The sequence below is a fragment of the Lissotriton helveticus genome, chromosome 1_1, assembly GCF_964261635.1.
Source record: "Lissotriton helveticus chromosome 1_1, aLisHel1.1, whole genome shotgun sequence".
NCBI lineage: Eukaryota > Metazoa > Chordata > Amphibia > Caudata > Salamandridae > Lissotriton > Lissotriton helveticus.
The window spans coordinates 1,661,056,301-1,661,076,213 of NC_136057.1; the positions used below are offsets into that span (position 1 = coordinate 1,661,056,301).

Genomic DNA, 19,913 nt, shown 5'->3' on the forward strand with positions numbered 1-19,913 from the left:
ATGGAGCTGCAGGAAGCCAAGACCATGAAAAAGAAAGTAACCAAGTGATGCCTACACTTATCAAAGGCAGTCGAGACAAATATAAGACCAGCATACGGTGTATGGGAAGACTATCTACCCCATGAGGAGCTACAGGAAGTATGGTAAGTATATTTTAACTTACTATATTCTACAGTAAAATCTGCTCCTCTCAAGAAAAAAACACGTGTTCACTCTTCATAGAATCTACTGGAGTCCCAAGAAGCTGGTGAAGATCAAGAAAAATAGGGATTTCAGGTGTAAAAGGTGTGGGAGTTGTGATGCGTATGATATACACGTTTGTCAGCTGCCCAGTATTGTTTTTTTTTTGTCATTGTCAAAACTATGTTTATTTAGACCTTAGTCTTTAAACAGATGTAAAACCAATTTTTACGTAAAAAACATCACTATTCTACATTCTCAATGGTAAAAAAGTTAATACGTATTCAATGAGTGGTACAAAATTAAAATCTCGTCCTATGGGTCACATCTCATTTTAAATTTATGTAATAAAATATTCTTTAAAATAACTAATACAGGTTAAAATTATTTAAAATCATTGCATATTCAGCTAATTCTCCCTAAGGAAACTTTTAATTTCTTTCATATAGTTCCCCACTGCTACCGCTATGTCAAGGTTTGGCATTTCTGTTAGCAATTCTACTGCTTTGTTCCGTTGCCTTATGTCATATTTTAGAAATAACGGGCGGAGACAATGTTTACGCTGTTCTAGCAATATTAAACAATCTAACAGAATGTGCAATATATATCCTTTGGTACCCAGGCTACATTTACAATAACCGTCACAGTGTAGCATTTTTCGTTTTAGTTCTTCATTTACTAGCCAGGGGTTTATTCCTACTCTGTCTTAAAATATCCTGTAAGGGAACCAATTTTCTTTTTGCCTTTTTCAGGAACTGGTGGATAAGAAGATCCCATGCATTTTCAGACGGGTAGTGGAGGTATGCCCAAAGTTGAAATTGTTTGGGGCGCTGGGTGTAGTGGCTGAGTGGGGCTCAAACTATCATGAACTAAGCAAGTTACGTTTTATTCTAATCCTCAAGGTAAGGAAAGATATATGCAGAAAGGGGTCCCAGTACGAGCTCCTTACATGGTCAGACTAGTGGAGATCAGTGATCTTCATTTATGAGATTGATAAGAAAACAGAGGGTAATAAGGGCCGCCCCTGCAGCTTTTCCATATGGGACCTCTAGAAAAAGCGCCGGAAGGAAAGAATGTCCAATGATTATACCTCCATTGCTGATGTCCGTATAATGGCTCCTGGGTGTTGCAAAGAGAGCACTGGCCCCTGACTACAAACCGTTAGTGAGCATTGGAGGCCATATTAGCTTAGGTATATGCTCATTTGAGGTAATATGAGGACAAGCAAAATGGCATGCATACACTTTCCTAGCGAGTGTAGTTGTTAGATAATATTAGGTGCTTAGCCTTAGATCTTGTTAAAGCAGACTTGGATTTGTTACTGCATGGCCAAACCCAATTAAGATCCATAATACAGTTAACCTGACCCCTGACCCCTTTAATCTGGTTTTGTTCCCTGACAGCCCTTAAATGAAACTGCCATTTTTGAGCCGTTCGATCTGATCCTGACTCAGAAAACCATGGCTGAGAAAGAGTCTACTTACACCTTGATGAAAAGTTAAAAATTAAAGGAAACACCTATTTCTATAAGTGAAACTCCACTTATCACTTGGTTAATACAAGAAGTCCTTTCCTTGCCGAATACAGTTGTTATTTTCACAACTGCCACAAGTACACCTCATTAGACTGGTATGAAAAAATGCACAATTCACAAATATTTCATTCATGGAAATTTGATTTCTCTCAGATGTATTAAACTGAAGATGATCCAGTGTTTATCTGGATTGGCAGTTTCAGGAACCCTCTCTACCATTTACTTTTATGTGATTCTATGTAATTGAATAGAAAGCCTAATGCGTTGATGCCTGGGCTCACTTGTTCCCTATCGGTTATTCTTATTTCAATCATCCCCGTTCACCATGAGCTATTGTTTAATGGTTCCTATGTAATGCGAACTAATATCAGTTGTGGTTTGGAACCTGGCCAACTTTACGTGATTATTTCTGAAACAATACACTGCTGTGGAAGAACCTTGTACCCACCCCCACATCATGTAACCAAGGTGCTCCCTTGCCCAGTAACGAGTTGAAGGACATACATTTTGATGAACTTAGCAAATCAGTATCAATATTACTACTAAAAAAGTCCCTTTGACTTCCGTGTCAGAAGCTTATAACCTAGAGACAGCCAGAACAGGCTTCAAAGATTCAAAGACTGTAGCAGACAAAATATTCGACGTGCTTTGCTGACATCTTACAAACAGTGGCGGTTCTTCCATGGGGGCGTTTGGGCGCCGCCCCCCTTGCTTTCTCGCCGTGCGAGAAGAAGGCAGAAACAAATGGTAGTTATTTATTTATAACTACCATTTGTTTCTGCCTGCCCTTCTCGCACGGCGAGAAAGCAGTCAGCAGAACTTCCTGGTTACTCGAGCCTCAGGGCAGGGGGGAGTGGCTTGGGGGAGTGGCTTGCCCACTGTTGTTAATACTGACTGTTTGGACAGCCTGAGAGGCTGTCCAAACGGACAGTATTAGCAACAGTGGGCAAGCCGCTCCCCCAAACCACCTCCCACTCTCCGTTCTGCAGGATGCAGACTAGGAGAAATGACGCGGTTAGGGCAGCCGGCCGAACCAATCAGCGCCGGCTGCCATGGAGGGGAGGGAGGCTGCCTGCAGCCTTCAGTGACGAGAGCCCACACCACGTCGGACGCAGCGGCGGCATTCAAAATCCAGGACGGCGGGAGTCTGCAGTCTCGGGACTCGAGTCGGGAGTCAGCGCGGGAAGCCAAGGTAAGTTTTTTATAAATATTTTATTATTCTCTTGGGACCTCTGTGCTTTTCTTTAGGAGCAATATGGGAGGCACAAATCCTCTTCTGGAAAACTTTCGGATTGCTTTTTGTCGCCTCCTCAGTGAGGAGCGGTGAGATGCGGGCACGACTTCAAAAGCTGCGGTTCCTCCACATTGACACAGGGCAAAGCACGGCAAACAAGGTAGGGTTTCTGCTCGGTTTGCAGCTGGTGCACCTTTTCCGGTGTGATTTGAGGAAGGCGGATAGATCCTTTTCACGGCAGAGAAACATCAGGAACGCTGTTTGTGCCACCACCCCGTGCCTGGCATTCTAATCTCGTAACCAGCTCTTACATGCCCGAGAAATCACACGTGAAACCAGAACGTCGCGGCGGTAGCTTTGAAAGTAAAGTGCTGCATTGGGTCTGGATTTGTTTCGTGGCTTCCTTCTCGCGCGTTGGGTTCTGGTTTCTGCAGACGCTTTCTTGGTGTTTTAACACCGCATCGGCATATTTGGAGGGAGTTGATGGAGTACCGATGCATATAATGCAAGGATTGTAATATGTTATGCTGCTGCTAAGAGCGTTGGATTGCATGACGTTTGCATGATGTTTGGGGCTGATTGTTTTTACCGCGGCGGCGTGTCTGAAATTGGGAATTTCTAAGTGCACCCGGAGGATACGTTCGAATGTCATTGTTGGAATGGCCGATTGCCATCTGATCTGACCTGGAAATCAATAACATTGAGTACACGTATCCAGCTGAACAAAAATGTGGATAAAACATGGCATGCTATTTGGGATGTGTGTTGCATTCCATACTAGGTGATAATTGAATGCCAACTTTGCGCAAAGGGAACACTAAGCAGGTAAAACCTGTTTTCTGGCTATGAACTGTCTACCTGCAATAATTCTAGTTTTACCTTTGAAGCAGCCCCCTGTGGTTTCCTTGACATGGATTCTCCGGTACAACCCCTGTATATGTAAACAATAAGGCAGGAACCAAGGGCTTTTTTAACCAGGTCCAGCATACAAGCCCATACACAATACAAAGCAGAGTGGTATGCTGTTCCTAAAGGACAGTACAGGTAGATGTGTATGTGGAGAAGTACTATGCTTTCTGTAGGCAGGAGAAAATGTCCTCCTTTCGGAAAAAGACCCTCACACACCCAGTCAGCTAGATGTCTTGCTTCATCATTGGGTCTGCTCCTCGTCGGGTCGGCCCCCCAATACCAGATCGGCACCCATAATGGGGCCTTTCAGCGGAGATCTTTTGTCCTGGCCTTTGGGTGCAGTGCATGTGAGGGCCCTAGTGAGTGTAGTTGTGGAATTGTGGGATTAAAACAGGAAGTCCACTCAGAACAATTTTAATGAATGTGCCCGCTCTCCTGATTAAAAGAAAAATTGGCGCACCCCTGCTGTTAGTTTACAGGGTACTGCGCTGTGAAGTCAGGTCAACATGTTTCTTTCCATTAAGTCGTGTGGACGGCAATTCTTCACGACCGATGTCCGATCAATCTACAATTTTTGGTGGTGGTCCAGTGCAGTGAAAGTAAGTGACCACCCATACAGCACCCTAAAAAGTGGTACCTGTAGATCTAGACCATCACCTGTAATAAGAAAAAGATTATAACATTTACTGTATTATGCCAAATCAGCATCTATAACACTATTACAATTGATAGTGCAACACTTCAATAGTGCGGAAAACACATGCATCACACTAAGGTGTTTGTGACCATACATTTGGCAACTAAATAAAAACAACCGAGAGATCACAGTGTGCTGTGCACAAATATAGACTCACCCAGTATGGGTCAAATTTTTGAAGCAATGTGTTCCCACAGATGTTGACACTGAATAGTACAGTGTCCTAGAAGGTAAAGAATGTAAAAAATGTATACACAGAGAAAATCAGAAACTGAATGGCAGTAGGTTTCTCCACGGTATAACATAGCTCAGGACCCAGCGGTGCAGTCCCTTAAAAAACACATATGGCTGCGTGGAGTATATATGAGCGTCATTACTGTGTGCTCAGGCCTTGTCGGTCACTGCGGATATAGTGCAGCATCCTCCTGATCCAACCTATAGTATCACGAAGGCAATTGTGAAGGGAGTGATGTTTATTAGTGTCATGGTGGGGGCAGCGTTCACAGCGGGTTGCCGTTGTGCATGCCTTAGCGCACAGATAACCCGCGAGCGCTACTACTGCGTGCTCAGGCCCTGTCAGTCAAAGCGGGCTTAGCGCAGCACCCCCCTAACCCAAACTGAGAACACCTCTGAGGCAGTTGCTGAGGGCGTGCTCTTCACTGGGGCCTTGAGGGGTGGGGCAGCGTTCCCAGCAAGTTGCCATTGTGCACGCCTTGGCGCCCAGTCCAAATAGCCCACGACCCATAAACACATGAGCTAAAAGTGCTCATTTTAAACGACACCGCCTGGGTTAATCATAAGCCAGGTATCTCTTATTCACGTGTCTTCTGCGCTCGTGCGGCGGTCGACCTACCCCTCAGGTCGTACCTGAGGGGTAGGGAGGAGGTACCTGCCAGCAGTTGCATGGCGTAGTTATGCTCCCGGCCAGCATTGGGATGGGGCGGGGCCACCTGATTCAAAGGGGAATACGCTAGCGCGCTGACCTCATTGTATCATGGCTGCAATATTGGGATTTACGATCTGTGTAATCAATCAATGCATTTGTAAAGCGCACTATATACCCGTGAGGCTCTCAAGGCGCCGGGGGTGGGGGAGCTGCTACTGTTCCAAGAGCCAGGTCTTGAGTAGTCTCCTGAAGGGCAGAAGGTCTTCAGTCTGCTGTAGGCGGATGGGGAGGGCGTTCCATGTCTTGGCAGCGAGGTGGGAGAATTATCTGCTGTCGTCGGCCACTCTTCGGATACGGCGGACGGTGGCGAGGGGTGTAAAAGCTGAGCCGGCTGTTGAGGTACGCTGGATGGGTGTTGTGGAGTGCCTTATGTGCGTGGGTGAGGAGTTTGAAGGTTATCCTCTTGTTGACAGGGAGCCAGTGTAGGTCTCTCAGGTGGGGTGTGATGTGGCTGTGGCGAGGGATGTCGAGGATTAGGCGTGCGGAGGCCATTCTGGATGCGTTGGAGCCGTTTCAGGAGTTTGGCCGGGGCTCTTGCATAGAGAGCGTTTCCATAGTCCAGTCTACTGGTGACGAGGGCCTGGGTGACCGTCCTTCTCGTTTCAGTGGGGATCCACTTAAAGATCCTGCGAAGCATGCGGAGGGTGTTGAAGCAGGAGGAGGAGAAGGCGTTGACCTGCTTCGTCATGGAGAGGGTAGAGTCGAGGATGATCCTTAGGTTGCGTGCGTCGTCGGTGGGTTTTGGAGGTGTTCCTAGTGCAGTCGGCCACCAGTAGTCATCCCAGGTCAAGGGGGTGGATCCGAGGATGAGGACCCCCGTCTTGTCCGAGTTCAGCTTCAGTCGGCTGTTCCTCATCCAGTCGGCGACGGCCTTCATTCCTTTGTGGAGGTTGGTTTTGGCGGTGTGGGGGTCTTTGGTGAGGTAGAGGATCAGCTGGGTGTCGTCAGCGTAGGAGATGATGTTGAGGTCGTGCCGTCGTGCAACGTGGGCGAGCAGTGCCATGTAGACGTTGAACAACTTTGGGCTGAGGGATGAGTCTTGGGGTACGCCGCAGATAATCCCGGTGGCATCGGAGCAGAAGGGGGGAGGCGGACGCTCTGTGTTCTGCTGGAGAGGAAGGAGGAGGTCCAGTCCAGGGCCTTCTCTTGGATTCCGGCGTCGTAGAGGTGTATTTGTAGTGAGCGGTGGCAAACAGTGTCGAAGGCAGCTGACAGGTCTAGGAGGATGAGGGCCGCGGTTTCTCCATTCTCTAGCAGGTTCCTGATGTCATCGGTGGTGGCGATGAGGGCAGTTTCGGTGCTGTGGTTGCTGCGGAACCCGGACTGGGATGGGTCCAGGATGCTGTTCTCCTCGAGGAAGCTGGTCAGTTGTTTGTTGACGGCCTGTTCGATGACCTTCGCCGGGAATGGCAGCAGGGAGATGGGTTGGAAGTTCTTGAGGTCCTTGGGGTCCGCCTTGGGTTTTTCGAGTAAGGCATTGATCTCTGCGTGCTTCCAGCTTTCCGGGAAGGTTGCTGTCTCGAAGGAGATGTTGATGGTTTTCCGGAGATGGGGTGCGATGGTGCTGCTGGCTTTGTTGAAGATGTGGTGTGGGCAGGGGTCTTCCGGGGATCCGGAGTGGATGGTGTTCATGATCTTGTTGGTGTTGTTGTCGTTGATGTTGGTCCAGGAGAGCAGGCGGTTGGTGTGGGTAGTGGTCGTGGGAGCCGGGGTCTCAGTGGTTGCCGGGGTGGTGACGTCGTCGAAGCTTTCGTGGATGTCTACGATCTTGTGATGGAAGAAGGTGGCCAGCGAGTCGCACAAGTCTTGTGAGGGTGGGACGTCATTGGTGTTGGAGCTGGGGTTGGAGAGTTCCTTCACAATATTGAAGAGCTCTTTGCTGTTGTGTGCGTTGTTGTCTAGGCGGTCTTTGAAGGAGGTCCTTTTGGCGGATGTGATGAGGTGGTGGTGTCTGCGGGTGGCGTTCTTGTGGGCTGTGTAGCTTTCTGGTGTTCATTCACAGATCCATTTTTTTTTAGTTTTGGGCTGGTTCGCTTGGAGGCCTGGAGGTCTTTCGTGAACCAGCTGGTTTTCTTGCTGGTGTGGGTGTTGGGGTGCTTCTTGAGTGGGACGAGGCTGTTGGCACAGTCATTGATCCACTGTCTGAGGTTGCCCGCTGCGGCGTCGGGGTCGATCGGGTCTGCGGGTGGGCTCTGGGCGAGGGTGGTGGTTAGCTGGTTGTCTGTGACTTTGCTCCAGCGGCAGCTAGGCATTTGCTGGGTGTGGTGGTGTGTGGTGGGGTTCTGGAAGGTGAAGTGGATAGAGCGGTAGTCGGTTCAGTGAAGTTCGGTGGTGTGGTTGAAGACGACGTGAGAGCTTGCTGAGAAGATGGGGTCAAGCGCGGGGCCGGCGGAGTGGGTGGGTGTTGTGATGAGTTGTCTGAGTCCGAGGTTGGCGAGGTTGTCAATCAGGGTAGAAGAGTTGGAGGTGTTGTTGTTCTCGAGGTGGAAGTTCAGGTCCCCAAGGAGGATGTAGTCCGTGGAGTCGAGGGCGTGTGTGCTGCCGAAGTTGGCGATGGAGTCGCTGAACTGTGGTCGGGGTCCAGGGGGATAGCTTTAAAACAAGTGAATGCGCTATGTAAATGTACTGGCTAGCTCGCTGACCTCATTGTATCATGTACCTCATTGTACCTTGGGCGCCATATTGGGATTGACGATCTGTGTAAAACGCTCAATATCTTTAAAAAGAGTGAATGTGCTATGTAAACATACTGACTTCATTGCACCATGTCTGTCAAAATGGAAAACAGGTATAGGCTAAGCGCCAAAGTAGATGTAGTAGTGAATGTGCCGAAGCGTTAATCTTCATGTGTATGACTGTGGGCGCCATATTAGGAAAGTCAGATTCGGCCAATACAACTCGTAGTGGAGGCCAAATGAGTTTGCTGTCAATTGATATTAGCCAGGGGGTTAAACAAATATATGAATTTACAAAAGGTTAAGGACATGGTCGTTTATCTAGTTAGTAAACACCAAGGGATATCCTCATTCAATCCCTCCTTATCTGAGGTCAGTCTCAGCACCCATCTTTGTTCCATACGGAACAGTGTGTTTTTGTTCATGCCAGGGTGCACTTCTGGTTTGACCCAGCGTAGTGAATCGGGAGAATGTTTGTGGTGCTCAAAATGTGTTGTCATCTTCATGTTGGTTTTATGGTGTCTAAAATTACTCCTGCGTTCCGTGATCCTGGTTTTCACGGGTCTAGTGGTCATCCCTAAGTATGGGAGTCCACAGGGACAGGTTAGCATATAAATACAATTTGCTGAGTTGCAGTTAATGTGTTTCTTGAATTCCCACTTAAACCCATTTGTGAATGTCATATCTTTTGTGACCTTTGTAAATGGACAAATTGAACAGGATCCACAAGGGTGGTGTCCCACAACTGGTGGTAAGTCCCACAAATATCTCTGTACATTAGTGTTTTGGATTCTCGGCCTAGTACGTATGAGCATGTCTTTGCGATTGCATGTACGTTTGAACACGAATCTGGGAGTGGGGAGGTTCAAAGTGCCTGTATTCAGAATGCCCCAGTGTTTGTTGATGATAGTCCTCAATCGATTCGAGTCCGGGGTAAAAGTAGTAACACATGTGAACGATTCACAGGGGCCTTTTTTCTGAATTCTAGTAGGGCTTCTCGGTTGTTGTTCCTGGCCCTTTTCAATGAGAGTGCGATATTACGGTTAGGGTAATCTCTTTTGCATAAATCTTCTGCTAGGGTATTGGACTCCCTTTGGAAATCTGCCACTGAGCTACAGTCATTCTGATACGAAGGAACTGCCCGAAAGGTAGATGTTGTTTTTGGGCTCTTGGGTGGTGGCTGCTGAATAACAACAGACTGTTCTAGTCAGTAGGTTTTCTATATAGTGTAGTGGTGATACGCAACCCCTGTATACACACCAGAGACAATATGAAGCCATGCCTTTGCCATTGTTACTGGATGTTCGTTATGATGGATTACACCCACCATTATCTGGATGAACTGCTTGATGATTGGTTATTTTATTGGCAGGCTATCGAGTCCGAGCCTCTACATGAAACACTCTAGCCATCTTAGAGTGCTTTAGAGTTACAACCGTTAGCAAGCCAACTAACCTCAGAGCCAACGATAACAAGCAATGGCAACATGAACGATGGTGCCGGCAAGAACAATCCCATGGATACAGAAAATACTATGGATGCCACACATTCATTGGCTCAGCTCTCCCATGATCTCACTTACACTGTAAGTGAACCAAATGATGCTATAGACAATGTGGTTGTAGTGAATACTGATGAAAATTATAAACTCACAGTAAAAAAAAAGAAAACTGTTTTTCTTTTTAAAATAAACTGCATCATTTTTCCCAATTGGCATATGCGATTTTGGATATGATGTGTTTATTGGTCGACAATCACCTCCCTAGAAAAAAGTGTGTATGTGTTGTAAAAGTCTTAATAGGTTTCTCTTTTCAGCTCACAACTGTCAAGACCTAAGCTAATATTCATGCAATGCTTTTAGGTTGATTTTATAATAACATTTACATGTCTTTTATGTCCCTTATGTTTATCAAATGCTCATATTTATCCTACATATGCTATTTTTATTTCCATATTACACCGATATGTATGTTTTATGCACTTAGATAATTAATTGATCAGAGAGATGTGCAGATGAGAGATTCTCCTGATAGAACCTGCCCAATCGACATGCTGCTTCTGCCTTCAATCCCTTACTGAATGTTGATGACACACCGAGAGGAAAAGAGCTGAGCCCAGCTGTTGTGTGTTTTATTTTGAAAGACACTCGGGTCCAGTCCTCCAGATAATCACAGCATTTTGCTGTAAACAGGCATGCAGTACTTTGTCTTCCAAGAAACTCTAGATACAAATTACTCTACTCCATACTCTCATAGTTTAGCTCAAAGAAGTAGGTGTATGGTGTTAGGTTGTTAGTGTGAAAAATTAATTTCTTGTTACATTAGAAATGTTCATATTATGCTCATTTTAGTCACATGCCTCAGTGCTTTATGAATCATATATTGTGTGGTTACTTTTCATGTGCTAAGCAACAGAATTAGAACGTTAAAATAAGCAATATTAACCATAAAGTATCTCTTACTTAGTGCAGTGCTTGTGTGTGAAAGATTGAAACTGGGTCTGAATTACCAATGCATCCCTGTAACCTTTATGGAACTCTTAGTAACCTGAAAAACACTGGCACCACATCAACCAGAGTTGTGAGAGGTTGTGTGGGGCTAAAACAATCTGGACTTTCACATTCAATCTTTGGTGCACTGAACTAAGTGCCGGCATCTGTGGAGAAGAAAGTCAGATCTTGTAGATCTAAGCTTAAAAAATTAGGGGCATATTATCAAGAAAAATTATTGCCACGTTAGCGGCAGGAAACTGCCGCTAAAACGGCGATAATGAGTTTGATAATATGCCCTTGAGAATTCCAATAGAAGCCCATGTTCAAACCAGAACATGGGCTTCTATTGGAATTCTCTACGGCATATTATCAAGCCCATTATCACCGTTTTAGCTGCAGTTTCCTGCCGCTAAAGCGGCAATAATTTTAACGTTGTTCCTTGATAATTTGCCCCTACGTTTACACAGCATGTCTTGCAATATTGTATCCAGCCGGTATGGCCATGGCGATGTCAGGTGGTAATGCTGAGGTTAGCCATGTCTCCATAACAAAGAGGAGATCTGGGATGTGAGGTCCTAGATGTTCGTGGTGTGGTTGCTGAGCGAGCTTTGTTAAGGAGCATGCATGTCAGTGTGTCTTGGCTTGCATGTTTGTTAGGGGGAGTTGGTCGTGCTCTGGGTATTGCTGGTATGGGTGTTGGTGGTGTTTGTGTGGTGGATGAGCTGCGGCATGTGACGCAGGAGGGGGTGCACAAGAAGGGTCCTTATGCATTGTGCAGTGCAGCAGCAGTGTGGAGACTGGCGTCCCTGGTGAGAGTCTGGAAAAGAGCTGCTGAGTATCGCTGGGGATTGGTCGTACCAGAGTTTGTGGTGCTGCGCGAGGTCCAAGCACATCCGGACACAGGCTGTCTTTTTCCTTTGGTGTGCCTTTGGTACGCCAGTGGCGGACCGTACTGCTCCCGCCATTAACTAGGTCCTGGGAGGGGAAAGGAACGCAGGGGTGGTGGGCAGGGATAGGGAGGTGCGATGGGCTTGGAAGGGGCATACAAATACAGAGAGAGCGGGAAAAAACAAAAAAAGCAGCGGACCAGAGGGCTGACAGGAAACAAAGGGTGAGCAGCACAAAAGGTAACAAAAGAGTGAGAGAGGGAAAATGGCATAAAAGGCACCAAGGAGGGGAAGATGGAGATGAAAAGCGGCACAAACATTCACAAAAGAGAGAGAGAGAAAGAACAGAAAAAAGTTGAAAAGAGAGGGATGAAAAACAACACAAAAGTCACAAAGAGTGCAACTGAGAGGAAAATGGCACAAACAAGTCAGAGAGAGTGAAAGACGGGGCAGAGCGGTCAAAAGGGGAGCGATGAAACGGCACAAAAAGGGCACAGGAGGTCACAAAGAGAGAGAGGAATATGGCACTAGAGGTCCTAGGGAGTGAGAGAGAGCTGCAGTAGTGGCGGGTGTGCTGGACAAGTGACAGGGCGAGGGGTGGTGGTGGGGCATAGGGATTGCGGGTGGGAATTGTTTTTAGGTTTTGCCTGGCGTCCACTGCGCAGCAGTGTTCGTGCAGGTGAAATCTTTTGTTTAGAAGTACGGGGCTTTGTCCCGCCTGTCTCTTCCATTGGCTAGCTCCATAAATGGAGGCTAGCCATCGGAAGAGAGATCTGTCCATTATTCTCCGAGCAGATACGTGGGCGTTCCGTAGATTTTTTCTCATTCCGCCCCTTTTAGAACGTCATGCGGCGGTGGGCGGTAGTTATTATTTTTTTTTACGCCATGTTTTTCTCATTTCCAATGTGTCTGTTGCCGGGATGGGCTGCGCGGTTTTACTGGTCCTGCCCCATGCTGCAGAGCGATGTTCCAAGGTCTCCCGTATTGGCCAATTTCAAATGAGCACTGGCCGTTATGAAAGAATGGTGGCCCAGTAGCATTTTAGCCACACTACAAGGTCATGTCGGCATTTAAGAGTGTTCCGGTGAGCCTGAGAAAACATCCGACGAACCGCGGCCCTCCTCGTCCCCATGAGGCCGAGGGTAATGTGAAAAGTACAGTGGGAGTCACTGCTCCCCAAACAGCTTGCCTTACAAATGGACACAAGCGGCCACATTCCCTAGAGTAAGGGCCTGTCTTACCCCCCTCGCTTATGGGGGCAGCTGCCTCGCAGCGATGATCCTCATGATGCGCGAATGCGCCATTAAATGTTTAGCACCCAATAGGTCTGCGCCATTAAATGTTTAGCACCCAATAGGTCTGCTCCACGCGCCATAATTACCAGGGGCTGGAGAGCGGCGTAGGAGGCAGAAATAATTCAGGGGGGGAGAGGGTTGGAGCGCTGTGGTCGCGGCTTAACCCCCCTCTTCCCCATTAGTGGCGTGGTCGTATAGTCTGCACCCACCAGGCTCCCCAGGAAATGCTGAGGGTCGCCGGAGGGTTCATCAGATCCGGCCGGCGCCCCGCCCCCAATACCGCTGGGGCACCCCACCTCCCTGTGGACTGCGCTTCGCCCGCACGGGCATCCCTGTCCTGGTGGGGGGGGCTTGTGCAGTGTTTGTTGGCAAGTGGTTCACAGTGCTCTGGTCGTTCCGCCCCCCTCCCTCCACATCCTAGTGTCGCCTGAACGTGTATGCTAATAAGGTGCTCAGGCGCAGTGCTCCAATGCCTGTGGGTTGCCTGAGGGACCCGAACATGGGAGCAGTTATGGCTGCCCGCCGAGGTCACCACTGGCGGGTGCCGCGAGCAGCCGCAGACCTCACATTGCGGACCCCCCACCTGATGAAATGGTCTCCTCATGTATCAGTTATGTTCCTATTATGAAGCGCTCTGACACCTTTGGTAAAAGTCTGTGCTATATAAAAACTCATAAAATTAATAAATAATGGTGTGGAGGAACTTGGGGGCATATTACCAACGGCATTATCGCAGCTTTAGCGGGAATTTTTCCCGCTAAAGCGGCGATAATTTTATCGCCCTATTACCTAGCTGTCGCTAACACCAGTTAGCAACAGCTAATAGGCGATAGCGGGCATTTAGGGGCCCCCTCTGCATGTCAGCGATGATTATCGCTAATGACATGCAAAGTGGGCGTGCCAAGATGTTAGCGACTGGAAACAGTCGCTAACATCGCTATCCCCTAGTACCAACTTTTGGAAATAATCGCGCTAAGCGCGATTATCTCTAAAAGCCATCGCCTTCCCAGAGCAGATCTTAGCCATGTTATCCAATGGAAGGTGGATAACATGGCTAAGAGCATTGTCACGATAATGCATGAATATCGCTGATTTTACAGCGATATTCATCTATTTCCCATGATTTTTACCGCTTTTGAGATAAACCTCAATAATATCAAGGTATCTCAGCGGTAAAAATCGTCGGAGCGCGACGATATTTTAATTCCCGCTAACCAAGCTTAGCGATAATTATCGCTATAGCTTGGTAATATGCCCCTTGGAGTCTTGGGAGGCCTAGGAGCTCCAAACATGTAAATATATTTACCGACACAGACCAGAAAATATTTCAACAAAATCCCTACATGTCGCAAATTCAAAGCGAACGTTCTAAAGTATGCGGGAACCATCCGTTCAGAATGTTCGATTTATGGGTAGACTCAGGATTTATATGCTAATAAGGTGCTCAGGCGAAGCGCTCCAATGCCTCTGGGTTGCCTGAGGGACCCGACCATGGGAGCAGTTATGGCCGCCCGCTGGCGGGGGGCGCGGGCCTCCGCAGACCTTACATTGCGGACCCCCCACCTGATGAAATGGTCTCCTCATGTATCAGTTCTGTTCCTATTATGAAGCGCTCTGACACCTTCGGGAAAAGTCTGCGCTATAAAAACGCATACAATTAATAAATAATGGTGTGGAGGAACTTGGAATCTTGCGAGGCCTAGGAGCTCCAAACATGTAAATATATTGACTGACACAGACCAGGAAATATTTCAACAAAATCCCTACATGTCGCAAATTCACAGCGAGCGTTCTAAAGTATGCGGGAACCATCCGATCAGAATGTTAGATTTATGGGTAGACTAAGGATTTATGTTAAAAACATATTTCAAAGCTTCAAATGGGAATGTACTTTCAGCAGCATCCACCGGGGAGTAAAACATGCGGCACAATTGGGCTTTCAACGACGAGCCCCCGCCGCCCCCCACTGGCGGCTAAAAATGGCTTGTTGTTTGAAGTGGGCAACAGAAGCCAGTTAGTTTGCACCTTCTCGAGCGCACTGATATTCTGCGGGATCTTGTCGCGCTATATAAAAGCCATAATTAAAATCCCAATCCCACCGTGTGCGTGTCTGAGGGTGTTCGCGGGCCCCACTTCTGCAACCGTTGTTTGATCTTCAGACACGAGTAATACCGAGAGCTTGTCTCACCAGGCAGTCGCCTCTCACGTCCCACATCAGTGTTAGTTTGCACACGCTTTATCCGAATGGCTCTGTTTGTTTGTGCGACTTGGAATGCTTTAAGCGTGGGAATTGTGCAGCACAGTTTCATGATATTAGCCTTATCTGGTTTTTTTCAATGAAAGTCATTATTTTACCTGCTTCAAAAAGTCACTACTATCTCGTTGAAAGCATAGCGGCCCCGGTGCATCGATTTGCACAACCCATTGCAAGCCTGTCCCATTGGTAAAAGCAGGAGTTTTCCTATCAAACGTGGAAAAACTTTACCGACTTTTGTCTGCACTGTCGCTATTAAAGTGTAATAGTTCTTGTCTGCTCTTTTTAAAATGTTAATAAGAGCCTAGCAACTTTACCAGAAAAGCCGAGTACGTGTGAACTATGTGGCAGTACTGCGAGCTAGCCAACCACTCTCCATGTCCAGCACTGTCTTGACCCCTCCCCCCACCCACCACCTCCCTGCACCAACGGTCCGCTGCACTGTGCATTCCCATCATCTCACCCCTGCTGCAGTTTAGCCCCCCCCTCCCGATGAGTCAGAATGTGACTCCCATACTCGATCCGTGTTGCTCTGTTATCCTGTTAAGACATGTTTGCCTTCATCACCTGATCTCATCCGTGCATTCCTGAATTTACTGCCTTTAAATAACTCTTTTCGTCTGATCAGGGAGGCTAATGGATGAATCTCTTTCGCATGGCTGGTCCTTTTGCAAGCAGTAAACAAGATCAGAGAACTCTTTTGAACGAATGCAAATCGTAACTGTGTGAGCAATTCAAACTCATTTATATAATATGACTGATTGTTGTTTGCGTCCCTGCAGCGCAGTGTTCTATCGGTATGACGTCACATTTTGTTGTCTAGGTGTGACTGTCCCGCTGCTGATTGCAGACTGATTAGGCTAAATTAGGTGCTTCAAGTAGTATTTCCCATATTAGGCGAATGTGTCCACTTCTGTGGCAGTGAATGAATGGGCGAATGCAGGGCTTTGAGTGGGATGAAAAAACTGGAGGTTCTCTCAAAGGGGCGTGGCCAGTGTAATTAAGAGCGTGGCTTAGCATAGTAGTCCGCCGAGCTTGTATTTTGCTGTTTGTCATTGCATCTAGATACATGATACAAGAAGTCAGGACTATTGGCTTTGTATATCGTTGTTAGTTGCATGTGACACCACGACGTGTGTGTGTGTGGCTCTGTGTGTGTGTGGGTGCAAATGTAATAGGTCTCACATTTGCGAGAGATTATGCTATTGGCATTGTAAATGACAATGCCATTTATTTATCTGTTTTCAAAACCAACGCATAAATAAAAAAATACCAATAGCTCTAACTTTTGCAAAGGGAAGACCGTTGCATTGTAAATGCTTGTTTTACCTGCAGCCAGCTTTGTCACGCTCTCCTGCTCCTCTTCTCCAGGCGGCACAGGCTCCCAGAATGCCCTGTGGCCAATCCTGAAGCTGCACTCACGCATGAGAGTAGCTTCAGGATTGGCCTGAGCGCCATTGATTTGCGCTCCATGACAGACTGGGAGTCTGTGTCTGCGCTCTACAACCCAGCTGCGTTGCTTGATTGGAGAAAGCTTTCACTGCGTATGATGGTTTAGCCAGCCTCAGACAGCCAGCTAAACAATCATGTGCAGTGAAGGGAGTGCACTACCACTCTCCTAAGTGCCTGTCACTCCCCAGGACCTGCCCTCAAGACTACCAGGAAAGGAAAAATAAAATGAGTGTTTATTATCATTTTATTTTTCCTTTCGTGATGTTTTTGTGGGGGTTGCACTTCTCCGCCATAGCGGAGGAGCCGCCGCTAGAGAGGTGGAGAGGGAAAGCAAGAAGGAGAGACACGAGGAGGGTGTTGAGGTGCTTGAGCTGGGTCCAAAAGGGCCTTCACCGGTGGATGGGTTGGTCACAGGTAAGTCCCGGGGGTGCTGGACATGATTTGCAAGATACTCCTTGAACTGGATACAAACCTTTGGCATTTTACTGCAAACAAGGAGGATTGTTTTAGCAATCACTACGTTTATGAGCCCGTGCATCACTTTTGCACCACTGGTGCGTCACTTATTGTGATGCACCAGCAGTGTAAAAAATGCACCTTGTTGTGCCATATTTACAAAGTGACGCATCTAGGTAGATGCGTCACTTTGCAAACCCCTGCGCTACATTATACCTGCGCCAGGTATAATGTATGCAGGGGGGTGTTCCCACGCAAGAAAGGGTCAAGTTGAACCCGGGGAAAACAGAGCTGATCCTCCAGGGTAACAGCCCCATATACTGGGGCCCACAGTTTTGGCCGGTGGAGCTTAGCTCCCCGCCTGCTCCGGCTAAGTCAGCAAAGAGTCTCGGGGCTATCATTGACACAGAGCTCTCCCTCAAGCCTCAGGTGGGTGCTGTCGTGTCATCATGCATGTTCCAGCTAAGGAAAATCAGGAAAGTCTCCCACCTCCTTACACCTGAGGCTCTGATACAAGTCTTGATTGCCCTGGTGCTCTCTCGCCTGGATTTCTCAAACTCTCTGTACCACGGCCTACCCAAATCCCTTTTCTACAGGCTCCAAATCGTGCAGAACCAGGCGGCTAGACTGGCCTATAAAATCCCTAAGTGGCAGTCTGCGAAACCACTACTTCACAAACTCCACTGGTTGCCGGTTGAACAGAGGGCTGCGTTTAAGATTGGCTGCCTGACATTTAAAGCTGTGTCTGGGACTTCTCCTGCCTTTCTTAAATCTCTGGTCACCCTTTATTGCCCGGTACGCAACCTACGGTCCTCTCACCGGCAGCTCTTAGTTATTCCCTCAATCAAGCTAAAAAAATTCGGCGGTCGTAGATTTGCTTATTTGGCTCCCAAATCTTGGAGCCCGTTGTCCCTCCCGCTCAATTCTTCCAACTCCCTTCTTGAATTCAGAAAACTTCTGAAAACTAGTCTTTTCACTCAATCTGGCTAGATCCTCTCTTTCACACCTCTCAGCACCCAATCAGCGCCAGGAAACTTATGGTGTCAGAGCGCTAGAAAACCCCCTTAAGATAAGATAAGATGAGAAATGACGCAGTGAAATCTACCAGATTTCACTGTGCCACTTCTAGGACTCAAATGCGTCAAAATCTTACGCCTGCCTCACAGCAGCTGTAAGACTGGCGCAAGCCCTTTCACATGGGGCTTGCCCCATGTGAAAGGACACATTTCTGGAGTTGCGCCACATTTGTGACAGACTGAAGCAATGTGTCACTTTTGCGCCATACAAATACGTCAGATTCTGACGTAGCTGTAACTCCTTGCGACATGATGCGTCATACAGTAAATATGACGCATCAATTATGTCGCAAGGAGGGCGCACTGAGAAGTGACGCATCGCTGCTTTCACGCAGCGATGGATCACTTCTCATAAATGAGGCCCAATATTTTTAGCAAACAGAGGGCACAAAACTGATCGGAGATATCAGCAGAAGAAATATCATTCAGTAAGAGCACAGAAGGAGATAGCTGGAGTTCCACATTTCTGCTATGCATTTTTTTATCGGAAACCGTTCTGTAATGTGTTTTTTTTATTAACTACATAATAAAAGTGCTTAGGTCTCTAATTAACGAACCTGAGATAGGACCACCTAGCTCACACAATTTGTGTTCATGCACGTCGACTTGGCATTTTCGCTCACTTAACGAATACTTTGTAACTCTCATTATTCAGTACTATTCGTTTATCCTAAATTAGTTTGCAGATGCCAGGGCAGTAAAGCGCTCGACTTATATATTAGCATGAAAGTAGCAGGCTGCCTGGCCTGATCATATACTATCTCTCTTTTCAAAGCGACAATACTCAATAACAGTGTGATTCTGCGCAGGCAGTAAGGTGCAGAATGTATATATATACCCTTACCTCTCTCTGCAAGCCGTCGCTTCACCAAGTAGCCGATGGTGGTAACTCTGGCTTCTCAGCACGCGCGATGTGACAGTCGCACGTGCCAGGGTGGAGTACACCTATAAAGCGCAGATTGTGCACCTTCCAGAAATCTCTCACCGCTGTCCGGGTGTGCGCCGCCGCCTTGCACCAAATGACAGCGGGGTGGTTCAGAAAACCATCCACCCATGGGCGGTTTTCGGGCGTCCTCCAGCAAACGTCTCACAGGTCCTGGCACGGATGGGCACTCTCTAGCTGCCAAGTGGCTCCGAGTCATGGGCAACACCCTCAGCCCGGTCTGGATTTGTAAACAGTACTTTACTTGCTGGGGTTTGTGAGCGCACACTTATAGTGCTGGAAGGAAAACTGTTAGTCCTCGAATGGATTGTGTCACATTTTAACCCATGCGTGGTGCACATCTGTCAGGAGGCAGCATCTTGGCAGCAGCGCACCCCGAGACGCCTCCTAAGCAAGCCATGATTCAGGGAATAGAAAGATTCGGATACGTTTATCTGCCAAGAAGAAACGGCTGGGAAATCTGATTCACTTATCGTAGGAATAGACAATCTTTTATCGACAGGCCAGCACAAACCATTCACATCCGACAGGTGACAACTCGAGATCTCTGCAAGGGCCAACAGCACTGCCTTCAGTTAAGAGTGTATCTGATGGTTCACTGGGAAGTGAGGGGCAACTCTATAACCTCGTTCAGTCACTGATGGACTGGGACAGAAAATATGTCTAGTCACCAAATTAAATGCGGCTCCCATTAGTGAATTAGATAGCTACACAAGGATCGGCAAAGTCAATAGGTCTCGCCTATATGGGAGCTATTGCATTTGCCAATGTCTTTTAGCTATGTTGTGCAGCAGCTTGGCTAAAAGTTAGTGCTGTGGCGTAGAGGAGAATTGCTTAGAGGAGGGTGGAATCGAGCGGCATACAGTGGAGTGGCATATAGTGGC

The 19,913-nt window shown here is 47.4% G+C and overlaps 1 protein-coding gene across 1 annotated transcript in view; it reads right to left on the reverse strand.

Annotated features, from left to right (window-relative positions):
• Window positions 1-19,086, reverse strand: part of LOC144830203 (retinol dehydrogenase 7-like) — a 154,554-nt gene extending 135,468 nt beyond the window's left edge. Inside the window, exon 1 of the mRNA XM_078688892.1 lies at window positions 18,931-19,086. The gene's annotated coding sequence lies outside the window, so the exon portion shown is untranslated. The remainder of the gene's footprint in view (window positions 1-18,930) is intronic.
• Window positions 19,087-19,913: the final 827 nt, after the last annotated feature.